Genomic DNA, 6,351 nt, shown 5'->3' with positions numbered 1-6,351 from the left:
CGCTGACCCTTATAAACATGAACAGCACGCCCCAGGTAGCCAATTTGAGTGAGATTGCATCAGATACTGTGGGGTCCTTCCCTGAACTTTATATTCAAGTTTTGTGGCAATAGCTTAATGGGAAACTTTTCAATTATCTGATAGGCCAATGACAGGCATGTTTTTTTTCAGTAATTAAGTCATTATGAGAATCTATTATAGATTAACACATACTGTTTATCTACCATACCAAATTTCAGCTTGATCAGACATACAGTTCCTCATAAACAGCTATCTGATCTTAGCTCTGCTCCCTTAGTATGACCAAATTTGGCACATAGCAAAAAATGCTAAACTAACTTTTGCCAACTAGTGCTAGGATGTTTGGCCTAGCTTCAGAAATTTGGTGACAGTCCTCAATAATTAATTTTTGGTGTGATGCTCACTAATTATCAAAAACATGTTGACATTTGTAAACAGCAACATCTCACTTTCCTGGGTAATGGGAGGGAGTACTACAACCCCAATTCCAAAAAAGTTGGGATGTTATGAAAAATGTAAATAAAAACAGAATGCAATGATTTGCAATCTCATAAACCCATATGTTATTCACGGTAGAACATAAAAAACAAATCAAATGTGTAAACTGAGGAAATGTAGCATTTAAAGGAAAAAAATAGGTAACTTTGAATTTATGGGCGCAACACGTCTCAAAATAATTTGGGCGGGGCAACAGAAGGCTGGAACAGTAAGTGTTACTAAAAAGAAACAGCTGGAGGAACATTGTGCTACTAATTATGTTAACTGGCAACAGGTCAGTAACATGATTAGGTATAAAAAGAGCATCTTGGAGAGGCAGAGTCTTTCAGAAGTAAAGATGGGCCTCTGTACACCAATCTGCGAAAAACTACAACTACAATTTGTGGAACAATTTCAGAATAATGCTCCTCAATGTAAAATTGTGAAGGCTATGAATATCTCATCATCTACAGCACATCATATCATGAAAAAATTCAGAATCTGGAGAAATCTGTGGCTCTCCTTATAGATAGCTTCACCATATCAACGACTAAAAGTTTTTATTAAAGTAGTACAGCACAAATCTGTTTATTATTAGACTTTGATTATGTGGAATGTTTGCCAGAGAAGTCTCTGTGAATGATTTGCTATCATAGAAAGGATAACTTATTACAATGAGCTCGTTAATATAAACCTGAGATATGAATTGCAGCCTTCAGACCTTCTGACCTATCAGATTCCAGAGTGCAACAGCAGTGTGATATAATTTGTAATAAATACACTAAAATCTCTCTTGATAGTTATATGAAATTTGCAGAACATCAGTTTACTGTTACTTATTTATTAATTCATTGATTTATTTCTTTTACCTGAGTGATATCACACTGAAACATGAAATATATCTGAAACAACAAGAAGAAGATGAAGTGGAAGAAGAACTGTTCAAAGAACAAAAAGAAAAAAAATCAAATGTGTGAGGTTTGGGTGTAGCACTTGAAAATACTAGCTAACTGATGTTATAGGTTTATTAATTAGAAGTACTAGAAGTTTTTTAGTTTATTTGTTTGGGAAATGTATCTATGAAAAATTACCACAGGGTTTGTACAAGGTGCTTGAATTTGGCATTTGGAAATATAAGTACTGGAAGACCTTAAATAGCCTTTTTTTATGTAACAGTGGTTAAAAAGTGCTTGAATGTTATTTATTTATTGACTTTTTATCAATCACTTTAAAGGGTTTATTTTCAAAAGAACACGAATACAACCCTTCCACTCAAAATATGACTCCCCGCTGCAGCCCCTCCTCCTCCTGCTGTTCACTCATTCATTTTAACAGGGACAGCTTCGGACCACTTCTCAGACCCCTTTAGCAACTTTTTTTTTTTTTAAAGCACCTAGCGACATATCTAGAGACTTTTCAGACAAACCTTAGCTACTTTCCGTAGAAGAGAATGGCCAGTACTGCCTGGTGAGTGCGAGGTCCTGCTTTCAGAAACAGAAAAAATATGTAAATGAGAACAGCTTTATTGGGAATTCGGCTGTATTAAAATTCAGCATGTGAGCACAGAGAGTAGGATGTATTATAAAGGGCTGACTCTAGGCAGAGTGAAAATACGATGCAATGGTGAAATTATGGTGAAAATGAAGCAATGACTGGGAAATACAAATTTAGTCCATCACGGCTGGGAAAAGGGGCTATATTAAAATGGTTGTTTAAAAATATATATATATTTATTATTATTATTATTATTATTATTATTATTATTATTATTATTATTATTATTATTATTAATATTTTTTTGGAAATGAAGGATATGTTTGAATGACATCTCTTGTATAGTCCTTGAAAGAAAAAAAGTGCTCAAAGTCCTTGAAAGTCCTGGAATTTCATTATGAAGCATCTGTACAGTACATCTGTACTGTACCTGTTATATGTACTATGCGATTGATGTATTAAACATGCCTCTTGATTTCTGGGTTTAGCATAGTTATACCTCGGTTTGAGTTTAAAACAATTGCTAGATTTTCTGGTAGAATATTGCTAGTTAAGTTTCTCTCACAGATATTACTGAGTAGATAAAGTATATTCAGTAGCTTTTCTGGGATAGTGAGAATTTAGGTTAATATAGTAGAAAACAAAACACTCAGATTATCCTGGTTGTAAGAACTGCTCATTCATCTGTACACCTTTACAGTTTTCACTGCAGATATATCATCAGCTTTATTGAACAAGACTCAGAATCCTTGACACCTCCCAGCCAATCAGTCATCACAGTCATGATGAATTTTTGTATGGTTGGAAGCATGTTTAAAACACAAAGTGCTGTGATCATGTAAGAATGAGGTTTTACTCACTGGCATAAATGTGTTCACTTTAAACTTTGTTCCTTCCCTTAAACACTTACCTGCTTGAGAATTTCCAATGTTTGTAGAATGATGATTCTCAGTACAGCACATTGCCAAGTATTAATGGGCTTTAAATTTATTTATTTGTGACAATTATGGGATTTTCTAATTTGTTTAATATGTGAACTTCTTATCACTCCACCGTAGAAACAAAACAAAAAAAAACCCAAACCACTAAATGCTAGCTTCATCTTCTTTTAATTTGATTGTCAGTGCTCAACTCAAACCAACAGCAGTATTATTAATAATATCAGGAATGATTGTGTCTAAAATCAACCACTGATTATATCCCACTTGTTTGTTTCTAGATTGTATGATTTATTTAGCCAAATCTAAACTCACTTCTCCATTTGTGTAACTGGATACTCAGGATAATAAAATTTCACTCTCGTTTCCATCCATCCCCATTTTCTACATCTCCTATCATACAGGAACCTTGAGCCTATCCCAGAGATCATAGGGCACAGGACAGGGTACACCCTGGACAGGGTACCAGTCCATTGCAAGGCACACTCACATATACATTCACACACCCATTCATACACTACAGACACTTTGGACATGCCAATCAGCCTACCATGCATGTCCCTGGACAGGGGGAGCAGCACAGGGAGAACACGCAAACTACGCACACACAGGGTTGTGGTGGGAATCAAACCCCCAACCCTGGAGGTGGGAGACGAACGTGCTGAGAACTAAGCCACCGTGCGCCCCACTCTGGTCTCTTTAATTTAATAAAAATGTGACACACAGAATAGCACAATGTGCTATCAAATAAATAGTGGGTGACTGTTTTCTTTATAGTGTATATGCACTGTGAATGATTTCTTATTTAAACACATAAATGTAACTGACATGCTGCTTTATTAAATCATAGCAACTTGAGCACCTGCCTAGCCCAACTCTGAATATGAGGAACTTTCCTACACGAATATTGACATAACTAATGGTCTGCACTTATATAGTGCTTTTTAACCTTAGCAGTGTTTCCCATTCACCCATTCTCACACCAATGGTAGCAGAGCTGCCATGCAAGGTGCTAACTTGACATCAGGAGCAGCTTGGGGTTCAGTGTCTTGCCCAAGGACACTTCGAGTCATGTGGGCCAGGAATCGAACCTCCAACCCTACGATTAGACAACCTGCTCTACCACCTGAGCACAGCCACCAACTAGATAACTAGATGTTTAAGTCAGCCTATCCCATTCCTACATTTTCTTGTTACATATAGATTAAGTCTCTTAAGTGTTTCCTAAATGTATATATATTTTTTAATTTGCATGTCTACCAATATGTAAACCAATGCATATGTTTTACACTACTAATACAAAATGTCCCAGTGAGGCCTTCCACACCCATCAAAATATTGCCATCTCACTGTTTGACAGAAAAAAAAATATAACAATGATGCTTTAGAATTAGATAAATTAAGTTTCTGCAAGATATGAATCGAACTATTCATTTAGAACTCAAAAAGTACATTAATGGCTTTAGTAATGACCACTGTGTATCCCATGTAGCACACTAACCCTAATGTGTATGACCGCATGTACTATGTTGCAATAATAATAATAATAAAATTTATTATTATTATTATCACCAAATAATCACTTCACTGGACAGGAATGTGATGATGTAACGACACAGGACAGTTAGCAGGAAGTAAGCGCAGGAGCGCCGTCTTTATTGATAAACAAACTAACAAAACACAAGAAACGCGGTCTATGCTGAACAGGACTAGCTGGATCAACCATGGAACTACAGTCTAGGCATTACTCGAAAACAGAACATGGAACTGAGACCGCTAGCATGCTACACGCATTCTAACACAGCGCTAAAGCTATACTCCTTAAACACTACTAACGTTACAAACTATAATACTGCGCGAAGTGCGCAGCCACACGAGGGGTTTAAATAACCAACATAATTAAACTAAAGCATAGACACCTCGAGAAATAAAGACACACCCTCGAACATAAGCCAATACCTGGACAGGAAGTAAATCAAAACAAACGAGCCGCGCGTGTCCATATGTCAGAGTCTCGTGCACGCGCGCTCTGCAGCAGTCTTTGTGCTTCGACGCCGCAGCGCCATCCACCGGCGGAAGCGTAACAGATGTAAAAACAGACTTAAAAACATTGAGTCATTTAATACAGGTCAACTGTTTTCTATTATACAAGCAGCGTGTGTGTGTTCTGTTTCATTTCATTTTCTTTTCAGGGATAAACATACTGGAGGTTTTTTGTTGATCTGGCACAAAATTAAATGGAACTAAGTTACATTAAAAAGGGGGAAACTTTGGGTACCAAGGTTATAAACTAGGGAAGAGAGAGAGAGAGAGAGAGAGAGAGAGAGAGAGAGAGAGATGGCATGTGGTCTGCGTCTCTGTAGCTCCGCTGTTCTACAGTAAGTGCTGAGGGCGAGACCTGAATATCGGGCTGCCAGATCGCTTCATTTCAACTATAACTATTAAATGGATGGGAGTGGGGGATGGGGTTAACATTTGACCAACCAAAATCATTTCAAAATTGAGACGTAAAAGTCCTGAGGTTACAAAGGAACCCATCGTTTAGCAGCTGATTTAGAATTAAAAATGTCATGTATAAGTCTTTATTGGTCACATATGCAGTAGAGCACAGTGAAATTGTTTTCTTCACATACCCCAACATGTCAGGAAGCTGGGGTCAGAGCACAGGGTCATGATATGGTGACCTGACCTTCTGATCAGTAAACCAGAGCCTTAACCTCTAAGCCACCTCTGCCCCAGTGGTGAGAGAAACATGAATGTTCATAGCATCTATTACTTCTTACCCCACTATTTGCCAAATAATACAAATATAGACTTCTAAACACCGCTATTAAAAGCTTAATAAGAGAATACTGCAATTTTTGGGAAATTGCCGTTCCCGAGTTTGGCCACACGAGGGCAGTCATGTTCCATCCAGCACAACACACGACGCCTAAAACAGAAGGTAGGTTGTAGGTATTTTACTATTACTACTACTACTTCTAATAATGACCTCAATCGAAGTAATTAAATACGTAATGAACATTGTTGTCTATATAGCTGACCTCATTTTTCTACACAGCGAGTTAAAGGCGCACAACTATCAGAATCCCAGTTCATAATTGTGTTTGATTGGCCAAGTAGAATAAAGTGTGCGAGGAGTCCGACTCTTTTTGAGCTTATTGGACATTACGCATTGCTGTAATTATCTCATTGGCACTACTTAATTGCTCATAGTTTATTTGACGAATGCAACTGCTGCGACATATTTTGCCAATCTTAAGCTCAGCCGTCATTCTGGAGGCGCAGTTTTGGTTGATGCATGACATTTAGGTTCAAACACAGTGTGTACATCGACTGTAACACAGATAGTGAAAATGGAAATGTGAAAAGAGAAGGCCAGTGATTAGAGAGAGAGAGAATGGGGAAGAAGAAGACGTTA

This window comes from Ictalurus punctatus, unplaced genomic scaffold (assembly GCF_001660625.3).
Source record: "Ictalurus punctatus breed USDA103 unplaced genomic scaffold, Coco_2.0 Super-Scaffold_100, whole genome shotgun sequence".
NCBI lineage: Eukaryota > Metazoa > Chordata > Actinopteri > Siluriformes > Ictaluridae > Ictalurus > Ictalurus punctatus.
This window is presented reverse-complemented; position numbering follows the sequence as displayed.